General features: G+C 36.3%; 1 protein-coding gene across 4 annotated transcripts in view; it reads right to left on the bottom strand.

Moving 5' to 3' along the window:
- Window positions 1-13690, bottom strand: part of si:dkey-71h2.2 (low density lipoprotein receptor adapter protein 1-B) — a 31590-nt gene that overhangs the window by 15625 nt on the left and 2275 nt on the right. The window lies entirely within an intron of this gene.

Genomic DNA, 13690 nt, shown 5'->3' on the forward strand with positions numbered 1-13690 from the left:
CTGCCGAGTGCTGGACCTTAACCCACTGTTATATCAGTGTGAATTATTGATTGTTATGCTTTTAAAATGACAAAGATCCTTTATTATTATTTAATATACTACATTTCTTATGGAAGAAACACCATCAGAATTGAATGACGAAACCATTTAAAAGAGAGCCCTCTCGATAATTTATATATATCCTGAAAGACAAGCCAAAGTCTGGCTATTTCAAACATCACTAAACTCCATATAAAGTTCTTCTTGTGATGTCCAATAGAATACAGAATAAGACATTTTTTCTTATTTTGTATTCTATTGGACATCACAAGAAGAACTTTAAATAGAGTTAAGTGATTTTAGAGTTTAGATTTTAGAAAAAAATTTATAATAATGCTAATTATAATATTTAAATTGAAGAAAAGGACAATAATATAGAAGAAAAAGGACAACATGAAAAGAATATTTAAAAACTTCCAACTGCTCAACAGAAAACAAAATAAAACATATACACACACACACACACACACACACATATATATATATATATATATATATATATATATATATATATATACACAGGCAACATAAAAAGAAACATGATGTGTGAAAATGTGATGATGTGAAAAAATGTTATATACAAAATTTCATATGGAAAGAAAAACACACAAAAAAATCATCATGACATCAATTTTTGTTCTTCAGACATCCATAAACCCTCTACAAAGCTTATTGTGACCTCCAGTAGTGCAATCAAAAACAAAATAATAAGAGATATAACATTTTACATGAATAATAATGTGCATTAACAATATAATGAAGACAAACTGTAGAATAATGTTTTACTCCACTTCGCGTACAAGAAAAATGATCATAACTGCATGCAGAATTCTTCTTGTGACATCCAATAACTAAAAAAAAATGCTTTGAAGAATATATTACATGAACACGAAAGTGTAACAACAATGACAGTAATAATAATAACAATAACAACGTCAGAAATGCAGGAAGACAGCAAATAGCGCTCCCTTGATATCCATCGCAACAAGTGAGCTATTTTAAGCAAGCACTTATGCTGTGTGCCACTTTTCTACACACACAGTAATTGATTGCGTCTATGTCCCGTTGCCTAAAAAAGCAGCTATGGAGGACAGAAGCTCATCTAATCTGACAGTCCCGTGTCCTTCTCCGACAGCTCCGCACACAGCCATCTGGCCTTCCCAGCAGCACCAGCTGTTTGAGGCCAGGAAGACAATACCTCCATCACAGCTTTCTCAACAGCAAGTGAATTATTAACCTACAGAGACACAAAATCCATCTCTGCACTCAACAAGCAGGAAAACTAACCCTCAACGCTCACTCAGCACTGCAGCCATCTCTAAACGACATGTTATAGCCCATTTAGGGTGGGCCACGGGGTATGGAAACATAACCGAAGTAGCCAAAAAGCTCCGAGGGTGACTTGCTGGCATGTATAATCTCCTTGAGCTGTTGCAGCACATTTGTCGTGCTGAAATCCTAAACTGGGAGAGTGCTGACACACACAAAACCTGGGCCACAATAAAGCTGCAACTACAACTTGAGGGATGCGCCATACGTTCAGCAGCCTGCTAAATGAATAATTGATCAGATTCGTGTTGGTGCTCCAGGCCTTCGCTCAGATTAGATTGAAGTAGGACATGTTTATGTCCATAAAACTTTTTGACAATAAAGTGAAGCAAATAAAGCAAAAAAAGCCCTGATGGTAATTGGATTTTACAGGTTTGGCCCATGGCAGGATGATAGGTGGGGGGAAAACACAGCCAGTATTGTTTATTTGGTGTGAGATGGCATTTTTAACAGCGTAATTTGACGTCTGGGTTGGTGCATGTGTGCCTGTGTGATAGAGTGATCCGATTTGTGCAAACGCAAAATGCGATTACCACAAACGGCAGAGACGTGCCGTAACCGCATTTGTGTCTGCGCTACACAAAAGATGCATGGCATTTCTCCAGAACTGATCTTGTAGCACGTAAAGGTCTCTGTGATGCAATGCTTATGCTTTTGAAGTTTAAAATGAAAAGAAATCTTGTTAAATATGTTGTTTAGCATATTATTATTTTATCAGAGGCATCGGTTGGGCTTAAATCTAGAATCTAGGCTCTGTAATTATTTTCCAATTTGTATTTTATAAAGAAAAAATTTCAAAATGCCTTTCTATGGGATTAAGCGGGTGTTTGCTGTTTACACTTCAGAAGACATGAAATGAAGTGCGTTCGTAATAAAACACCCCTCACCTAGCAAGGCCAATTCCATGAAAGCTTGTACAAAGGCTCCGTTCGGGCAGTGTTACAAATGTGATGGAACTTGTCGTGTACAATGCGAAAAAAAAGAGAGTTTCCGTATCTGTCTATTTTCACTATGCTGCACACACTGAATGAACCTCACAGTGCATTGCTTACGGATCGATAGAAATGTATTAGTTACACCAGTATAAATGCAATTAAGCATGCCTAAGCATGGCTTTTTAGCTGTAGGGGCAAAGCAAGAAAAAAGTCTAAAAGCAGCAAGAAAGACAGCATTCGTGAAGTTAGAAAAACAATTGTTCGTGACCAGCAGGACTGTAATAATAATGCAAAAGAAAAGACAGAAAGATGGCTGTTTCTTTCAACGGTAAGTTTTTGTAATAGTAAAAATGTTTGTGATAGCCTATTTCCTTTTACGTAAGAAAAACGCTTAATTTGGTTTACAACTACCAGGAAGTTTTGGGAATCGGTGAAGACATCACTGATATCAGAGTTGATTCCAGTGAGAGTGGACTCCCCGTCCCCAGCTGATAGCGGTAAGAGGAAGATTTATTCACCCCCCGAGCCGTGTGTCTCATTACGGAAACACACACTTTATTTAACGTCTTCCGAGCTGTTCACAGCAAACACCCGCTTAGCCACATAAAAAGGCTCGGAGGGGTCTGGACAATTTTTAATATAACTCCAAATAGATTCGTCTGAAGAAAGAAAGTCACATACACCTAGGATTCTTCAAAGGTGAGTTTTTAAAACACAGGCTAATATACATTTTTGTGTGAACATATTTTTCACCAGAACAATTTCATTGACGGGGATCAACTTGTGTGAACTACCCCTTTAACCTTTAACTTTTGTTTTTCTTCAGACCTAAGAGTGTGTTTTCGCTGAACTGAATGGCTGCCTTAAACCGTTACACTGAAGAAAAGCAAGTGAGATGTCCAGTCACAGACCTGGTTATATATGATAAGGATACTGCATACTTAATGGTCTCATTTACACTCAAAAGTTACATGAATGCTCAAGCATGCTGAATCCCAGTGAATATAATGACTGCATTTACATGATGAGATGATTAATTAAAACATGAGCTCACACATGGACACACGGGCAGGACAGTTGCCCATAGCAACGAGTAAATCAAATGCCTAGATTCCTGGAATGCTTCTGCGCTGCCGTTTTAATGGATCACGTACATGTTAAATATAAAATAGCTCAGACTTGAATGGTTCGAGCCATCAAAGAAAAATAAACTGTTTTACTTTGTGCTGACAGCAGCTGAATAAAAGGCCTCTGATCTCTGCTCTGTCATTTAGTGTCTAAATAATGAGTGTTGGGAAGAATCTAGGACATTACCTTGACAGAATATAGGACATGATACGGCGGAGAGGGAGAGAAGAGGGGTTTGGGAATAGAACGGATTCCATCAGCCCAGAAGTGGAACTAAAAACTAAAGGCGCTGCAAAAAATATTGAAGAAGCGTAGTTACATGTGCATTGCTGCGTAGGAATAACAGGAAGATGTCAATATTTAATTTAGTGTTCTGTTTGAGCTGTGTTGATCATGCCATATATTCATCAAATGGCTCTGCTCAGGACAACCAGGCTAGTGTCAGACCAAGCGGCGTTGCCTAGCAACAAAAGTCACTGGGCATAAGACAGTCCTCCAATGGGCGATGTTATTAAACATCAGCAATCAGAATAGCACACACTAAACTCCGGGAAATAATTATAATTATTAAATTAGGTATGTAACAATGTTATAATGAATATTGCATTTTTAAAAACAATAATACAGCAGATATAGAAAATAAATCGAACGCATTTATTACAAGATTATCTAGAGGCATAATAATGCCTCTAAAAATAAATTAAAAATAAAAATACAAATATAAAGTACTTTTTGTGATACACAAGTGAATGAAAAAAAGTTATAACTGATATAAAGTTTAAAAAATATATAAATATATATATATATACACACACATTTTATTCTTTAAACTGATATTTAAAACTATAGAATTATGAGAAAATAATGCTCATTGATCTCTGCTCAGTTTGTTTCACTCCAAAGTGTTCTGAGTCTCAGAGGCTTGTAGTTACGAGTGTTATCACTCATATTCATGACAGCTGAATGGAATTAATGAACAGAGCGCAAAGTCTGTCTTACAGTATGACTGAAAGAAGAAAGACAACATCTCCTGCCTCAAGGCATCAAGAGGAATTTTCTTCCAAATCTGAATGAATTAATGACTCTCTTCTCGACTTGCCAACCAATGGGAACTAACACACACAGGCTGCCTTATCAGCTTACAACATACATTTACAATTACATTTCACATAAATAAATGAAATTTATGCATGATTGGAAATTATTGCATTACTGGAAATGACACATACAATTCTTTGCACATCACACATCAAGTAAACAACCTTTCAAAAAAGTGTCCAAGCTTCAGTAGAGATCTGCAAGAACGATAATTTCTTGCCACAAAACATGTCATTCTTCCTCCTCAAAATTATACTAAATGTTCACAACAAAGCATAAACGTTTATTATACAAACGTTTTTAACCTCAAATCCTCATACATAAAAATGTGGATTATTTGCTTTTTTTGATCTCAAATGAATCCAAATGCAATGCAAAATGTTTCTTTCTCGAAATCACAGAAGCTTTGAGTTTTATCAGCAGCACAACAGGGGCTCAGACTTTGTGCTCTCAGGTTGTGTTTACACTGAACAGCATGCACATTAGCATTCGGTTTTAAGAAAACGTAAACATGTTTTTTTTTTAGGTCACAAAAGGACTTTCTATTCATTTGTATCTGAAGCCAGACACACTGGATGCATGAAAAAAAAGCATGAGGTTTTTTGTGCTCACTATTTATCTGAGAAAATAAAAGTTTGAAACTATATGAGTTATGGGTGCTCCCTCAGCACTTTTTGAGGTTTTTGTCCTGATAGTAAGCGGGCAACACCATTGGCTATAGGTCATCTACATGCAAAGGTCATGTTTAAAACCATTCATCAAGGTCTGTTTTTCAGCAGGTTGTTTTCCCTGATAAGACAGGGCAGGCGAAACTAGGCTCTTTTACAAAATACATGAGTTTGTAAGTAGGAACACATATAGTTACAAGACAAATTATGCGGGAAACGCATGTAGAATCCTTACATTGGCTAAACCATATGAGATGTGTAAATCATAGTAGAAAATGTACTCACTCTCAGATTTGAGTTAGATTTTTCATGAGAACAGATTTGTATAAATTGAGCATTAGCATCACTTGCTCACCAATGGATCCTCTGCAGTGAATGGGTGCCGTCAGAAAGAGATTCCAAAGAGCTGATAAAAACATCACAATAATCCAAACTCCAGTCAATCAATTATCTCTCAACCATAGAAATCATAATCCATAACATTTCCTCCAGTGAGAAAGTCCAACCCATGTTCTCCTTTCCTATTTGTTTAAAACTGTTTTGGACTTTTATTATTTTATTAATTATCTGTGCATATTTCTCTTTTCTGATTCAGATAAGACAACCTTTTCATTCGAGAAAGCAATAACAAACTAATTTCTTTATAGTGTATTTATTTCAAACACACCGCTTTTCACTTCAAGAGATGTTAATTGATGGACTGGAGTGGTGTGAATTACTTGTGAATTACTGTGACGTTTTTATCAGCTGTTTGGACTCTCATTCTGACGGCACCCATTCACTGCAGAATTGCTAAAGGGTGAAAAAGTTACATAAAGACCTACAGTTTTAAAAATATAGATAAATTCAGAGTCAGAGTGATTTTTTTAAATTCAAATAGCTGATCAAAAGTAGAGAATTATGAGAAAATAACGCTCATTGATCTCTGCTCAGTTTGTTTCACTCCAAAGTGTTCTGAGTCTCAGAGGCTTGTAGTTACGAGTGTTATCACTCATATTCATGACAGCTGAATGGAATTAATGAACAGAGCGCAAAGTCTGTCTTACAGTATGACTGAAAGAAGAAAGACAACATCTCCGGCCTCAAGGCGTCAAGAGGAATTTTCTTCCAAATCTGAATGAATTAATGACTCTCTTCTCGACTTGCCAACCAATGGGAACTAACACACACAGGCTGCCTTATCAGCTTACAACATACATTTATTTGCAATTACATTTTTAACATTTTTTAGATAACACTGACTTTCTTGATAAAGTTAGCTATTTTACATATAAATAATTGATGGTTTACAAAATTACTGCATGACTGGAAATGACACATACGTTTTCTTTGCACATCACACATCAAGTAAACAATCTTTTAAAGTAATTCATAGTATCCATATTATTAACTGAACAATACAAGATGGGTAAACTGGAGTTAAAGGTTCACTCAAAATGCACTCTAAATTATTTTCTCATAAGTCTCTAGTTTAAAAAAAACACATTTTCATATTTCCTTTATGTAAGTAACTTCTTAACCCTAAATCAATTGTGCAGTGAATGGGTGCCGCCAGAATGAGATTCCAAACAACTTCTAAAAACGTTACAGTAATCCACAAGTAATTCTCACCACTCCAGTCAATCAATTAGCATCTTGTGAAGTGAAAAAAATGCATGTTTGAACTAAACAAATACATTATTAAATGCATTATAAGTCTTTTTTTATTATTTCAATTGTTTCAGTATAAGCCTTATATCCATAACATTGCATTCTCAAATTCTCAAAGGTCTAATTTGAATCAGATTATCAGAAATATTCACAGACCATTTACAAATGAAAAAAGTCCAAAATAGGAAAGGAGAACATGGGTTGGACTTTCTCACTGGAGGAAATGTTATGGATTATGGATTTCTATGGTTGAGAGTTAATTGATTGACTGGAGTTTGGATTATTGTGATGTTTTTATCAGCTCTTTGGAATCTCTTTCTGACGGCACCCATTCACTGCAGAGGATCCATTGGTGAGCAAGTGATGCTAATGCTCAATTTATACAAATCTGTTCTGATGAAAAAACAAACTACATCTACAGTATTCTTTTGAATATTTATATTGCAAGCTGGTAACTACTGTATATATTGTACTTTCAAATATGCCTTTATCCAATGGATTAGATAACACTTTAATCTCATTGTCCGGTGAACGTTTAGACACACCATCAACAGAGGTTCCTCCTATAGGAGCTCAGTAATAGAATAAAACTGTATGGGCTGAAAACGATGATGTCTAATTATGAGAAGCAGGCTCGTGTGTATCACAGGGCCTCAGCTGGTGTGTATGTTGTAAGTGGTGTCCCATGGGGGATTGGCACTAATGCAGCTCCTCCATGTGCCGCTGATCGGTGGGTTTCGCTTGGTTCTGAACACCCTGCCTGCACTCAGTAATGGCTGAGGTTAAAGGTCAAAGCACTAAAGACACTGCCAAACGATAGATGCAGTACAGCTGCAAGCTCTGCATGATGAAATGAACACTTCTTCAGCATGCCTTCTGATAGACAAAGGAGATTTAGTCATATCTAAGCTCTACACTGTATTTGTGATCAGAATTTATAACCTAAACAGCAGACTTTTCCGTCAGATTGTTGTCATATTTGGTTTGGGCTTTGAGGGACCCGATGACTACTGTAATACTTCGAAAGATATGCTTAATATTGAAAGTTCATTCTTCATTTTTCTTAATTTTTAACATTTTTTTACATTTGTCATCTGTAAAAAAAAAATTAAAAAGCATTTACATTTAAAGTTGCATTATATTTGGGGTCAAAGAAAACATGAATAAATGCAAAAACATGATGCTCTTATTCTCTGGCAGGTGTTACACTGCTTTATTCATTATTTATTTTCTTTATTCAGCTTTATGATTTTTCATTATGTTTGCTTAATTATTTTATTTTATTTTATTTGAAGTATTACAGTGCTTCAGCCAGAATCATTGACCCTATACATTACAATATAATATATAAAGATCATTTTTGTGCAATTAAAGTGAAATAACTGAACATATGTATATACATTATATATTTAATATTTTAAGGTTTACTACTGCTGAATAATTTTTCTGAAAACCGATATTTTTCAGGATTCAGTGAAAAAAGAACATTTATTATTATTAATGTTATTACATTTTTATATCATAGGAGTCTCTGAAAACCCAAAGCAGAAGTAGAAATAATAGAATTTGCGCCTCATAAAAATAGTTTTGTACAGGGACCAAATGTCATCAGTTATTAATAGAATATACATATGGAACTTTTAATGAAACGTAAAAGTTTAACTGGTAAAAGTGAAAGTCGTAGCAGGCAGCTCATCAGTCTGATCAGCTCTAGTTTCAGGTGTTAAGTCTGAGTGAGCGAAGCCGCTTGAATCCCACTGAGCCCGACAGCACTGATAAAACACACCAAGTGACAGACAGACGGAGCGAGACTATCAGTGACGAGGTTCACTAGGGGTAAAGGACTAAAATAGAATAAAAGACCGCTTTTTAACAAGGGAATATTTTATAGGAAACCGCAAGCACCTAAAATCAACAGAGGAAAAGAGAGCTGTCAGATGAGCAGGAAGGACAGAAAGAGAAACAGACGCAGAGAATGAGAAACAGGAAGAGAGACAGAACGAGTGTCAAATTCCTCCCTGATGCATGTCCAGGTTGTCAAACAGGAAGGAAGGTTTGGATGTCACGGATGGCTCTGTGGGAGGATGTGACGGCTCATTCTCATGCATCCAGTGTGTGCGTTACTCTACACCACGGGAGAGTTGTTATGCACCTTTCTCAAGAGAGAAACAGTAATATTGCAAAGAAAAGTGTTTGCAAATATAATTTAGGAATAAGAATATACTGTTGTCAACACATTCCGAGACTAAACTATGGAACATAGTTTTATAAGAGCAATCTCAATGCTTGTATATTACTATAGGATCAGTGTAATCTAATGCAGGTGTAAAATGCTGTTTAGTTTTGGTGAGCATGAGAAGAACAAAGAAAATCAATATTTGGGAGGACTGTATCATTGACCGCTCTCTCAGTCTGTCCGAGATAAAGCAGGTTCAGATTAATGAAAAATCCTATGCAACTTCAAAGAATGCCTAGAAAGAGACACTTTCTATTGTTTATGAATTTACAGCAAAGGTGTGTGTGTTGTTTGTGGGGAAACTCAGATAAATATCTGTGCAAATGCATGCGTTTATTAATTACACACTGTAAAACAAGCACTACGTTACCCTTAACTTCCCTAATGATGTTTTTTACCTGAGAATAAAACACTATTTATTATCCAGTACTTAATTCTGATTGGTCAATGCAACACTGATTTGTATGAAACAAGAGAAAGCTAGTTACTGGATAATATGTACACTGATATACATTGTTGCCACGGACGATTGTGAATGTTGCCCTGTATGTCCTAATGAACCAATCACAATCAAATATTCAACGAGCCACATACAGTAATGTAGATTTACTTCACTATCTGTCTATATGGCAAAATATTGGTGTTACTTTCTAAAAATAGTTGAACACTTCATATCTAAGTATATTCACTAACTAGTTCACAGAGAAGTCATTTAGATTACAGATTAATAATTTATAGATGAATACTATAGCATTTTTGCCATGTTAGACTTAGTAATTCTACTCATGGCAATATTTAATGTGTATTTGTATGTGTATTTAATTTGTACATTGCCAACGTATCACAGTCATTAATGGCATTAATGACAACGTCATTACATCTGTCGTAAACGGTAACACGAACTCAAAGTTTTATTGTATAAATACGGCCCCGATTCCTTGTTTGGTTTTTGAGGATTGCGTTTTGAGTGCGGCCATACACACATTGTGCATCCGTTTCTCTCTCCAAAATCCTTTTCTCCTCTTTTATTCATAACCTGCAGGGAACAAACCACAGGGAGTCTCTATGCTCACAGACACTAAGGAAAAATAATGACAAAGACAGAAGGGCCGAGACACAGATAGGGAGAGAGAGATCTATTCTGAGGTCTGAAGGGATTTTGATCCTATTTGTTAGTGATTTGAGAAATACATAACAAACAAATCAAAAGAAAGGGGGAAAACAGAGAGATTGGTTCATTTAGTTAAAAAAAAGAAGGCACGGGAAGCTAAATTTTTCTTTGCTGACAGATGTGAGAGCTGGCAGTTCAAACCGAATGCATTTATATTTGATCCAGGGAAAAAAAAAACTGTCTAAAGAAACTGTCAAAATGTAATATTCACTTTAAAACACATCAAAACAGCACAGTTCACGGCACTTCAAAAACCGACATCCAGATATTCACATCCACGGCATGTTTGGCTGAACTTATTGCACTGGATTGAAGAAGTTACGAATATTGAAAATGGGTTTTGAATTCCTGAAAGTGAATTCAGTTAGCAATGGCGCACATCAGCGATGGATGCATTCACAACACTGCAAACCGCCGTAATGTTCTGCGAATCTTTTGTTTCAGAATAATAACATGAGCTTCGATGTTATTTCAGTAAACAAGGCTTTGTTATGCCATGACTGTTTCAAAACGCTTTGAAGTTTCAGTGGTTTGGAGGTATATTAAGGGATGTATAAACCAGTATCTATATCGTGTCTATAGTTATACCAAAAACACATAATACCACTTTTAAAGCACGCAGGTAGGATTATACAGGTAGACACGATTTTTCACTATTGTCTCTATCGCAGTTCATGTGACGTTCCCGTGCTATGTGGAAATCGAAAACAACCTTTAAAACAAGTGATTTTAAGTCACTGAAGCACAATCAGCAGCAACACAGAAGTAATTTTACTAAATGTGCGTGCTGTCTGAAAACAGAGCTAAGTGCAAATAAGCTATTTACCCTAGCTCCGCCCACCAAGCTGTGATTGGGCTAGTCAGCGTAACAAAAGTCGGTTGCTGTCAGCTCCAGAGGCTTTTATTTTTACTGCTTTATAGACCTCCAACGGTTAAATACACACACTTGTAAGTGTCAAGCACCCAAGAGTCTTTGCAAGTACCCTCACAAGCATAGCAATTTGGGACTTAAGTGAAAACAAAACAGTAACCGGGCAGCTCTTAAAGTGACAGTAGACTAATATTCCGGCTGTATGCCATTCATGTTAATCAAACTAACAAAAGATAGAAATAACTAACTAGCTCTTGACTATAATAGATCACATTTGTAACTATAATAATTTAATTTATGTTAGTGTTTGTGATACTGACACTAGTGAAATTGATATTGTATTAAAAATGTTGGCAAAAAAATTGCTTTTGAGTCATATGAGTACTGTTCTTAGTCATACCACCAACCCTTACATGCAGGTAAAAGGAAATTTCCTGATTTCTAATTTCTGCGTGCAATGCCACATCAACAGCATGAAAAGCATTCATATATAGCTCCTCTCAATGCATTAAAGAAGCCTCTGTTTATTTAAATAGATTTCAGATAATTAAATCAGATTGCATTATTTTATTTTAATTAGGTAAATTGAGCAAGCGGCTAATTTTTGTTAATTGAAAAGTATGAACATCTGTTAGTTTATTCAGGTCCTGATTCACGGGCTAGGTTGATTTTGTCACCTAGGGCATGAGGTCTAATGTCTTTTTTAAGAAGCTCCAACCTTTATTGTTGAACCTGCGCAGCCTGTGCTGAGACACGACTAAAGGCAGACAGGCTGTTGAACACGGCTGTCACAGCGTCTGAGGGTGATCACAATAACAATGTTTGGGAGTCACAGAGGCCAGAAGTAATAAAGGAGTGTGTCTATTTCTCTCTCTCTTTCTCTACGTGCCTTCCAGGTCAGAACTGAGTCCTAATTAAGGGAGAGGAAAGATAGTCTCAGTCTTCATAAGCTGGCCATTGCTGGACACACTCTGAAATGAACCCTTTTAAAAACTAATAGGGTCTTTTCACACAGCACTGCACACCCTTGATTCAGAAAAATGGTTGCGTGTGTGCGTTTTCACCCAATTTGTATGAACGCCGATGCTTATTGTGTGGAAAAATACTACAAAGACTTCTTTATCACAAGAACTCCCATCTGAAAAATCTAACAGCCACCTCAAGCGCAGTCAGAAAGCACACAGAATAGCCTCTTTATAGCACATGAAACAATGAATTCACAGAGAAAAACAACAGCTTATAAGCTAACCTTGAACATAATAGATACTGTTGATCCGCAGCTACCAGAAGGAATTAATGAAACATGAACTTGGTCTTATTCCAAGCGTTTAGCAAAACAAAATCAGTATGGCTGAAATATCAAAAATAAATGTCAGCTAGAAATGAACATAAAAAATATGATATATGACACTTGCTTCTAATTTGTATGATTAATGATTAAACAAGCATAGGCTGAATAATAAAAAAAGTATAGGGAATGTTAACGAAATAGAAAAGAATCCTTCACTTTCTAGCAACTTGACACAAGAAACCATAAATCAAAAATAATGAGAACAGTAAATGTCCAAGAATACAAATTCTGCTTTTTCACAGAAAACATCCTTAAAACGAGCTCAAATGCACACTTCGTTCATTTAATGCTGTAAAGAAAAATTTCCTTCACTCTATGTGTATATGTACACTACTGACCTTTTGACCGATTTCGGAAAAATCACGTGACACAGAAGACCAGAGTAATAACGCTGAAAATTCAGCTTTGCAATCACAGGAATAAATGACAATTTAAAATAAAAACCCTTTTATTTGTATTTTACGGCACAAGTGACTCTTGAGCATGTGTATGCATATGTACAGCAGTGTGTGTCAGAATGTGCTGTCCACGCTGTTTGTGTGTCGCTCTGTGTGCACGGTCACCTTATCCACTTCAGATAATTGAAAATGACACATAGAGACCAGTTCCCTGATGTCAGTGTAACTTCCCTGTCCTTCACACTGCGCTTGGTCACAACATGATAAATTCGACATCCTTCCTGTAACTGGTTTATCCAAAGCCTGAACGTCTGCTCTGCTTACACGGACATAACTTTACCGCTCAGAGGATTTGACATACTGATTTACGATCGAACAGCCACGTATTAACAGCAAGTTTTGTTCATTTCTTTATGTCTGCATTAGATATGAAGAGAAGTTACTGCTCAGACCTGCTTCCACCCGGGGGTTATTACACTGGCAATTGCAAAAGCTTGCAGTGTAATAACCGGGAAGGGCGTCCAACACGTGCAGCAACTAATGTGACCTTTGGAACTGTCAATGTTGTTTAATGACACAACGAGAATCGATGGCGACTTCTCTTTTTGTACATGACATTACACACACCAAGTCTCTGAAGAAAAAAAAAATGACAGCACATATAGGAGCCCAAACACGATATTTCATCTTGAACTTTCTCTTCTGGAAACATAAAACATGAAATTTCACTTTTAATGAGCGCCAGTGAAAACTCTGACCTTCATCAAGTCAAACGCGCACTTGAGAGACAACACCAGCCTCCCATGAATATTCATC

This window comes from Puntigrus tetrazona, chromosome 20, assembly GCF_018831695.1.
Source record: "Puntigrus tetrazona isolate hp1 chromosome 20, ASM1883169v1, whole genome shotgun sequence".
Classification (NCBI taxonomy): domain Eukaryota; kingdom Metazoa; phylum Chordata; class Actinopteri; order Cypriniformes; family Cyprinidae; genus Puntigrus; species Puntigrus tetrazona.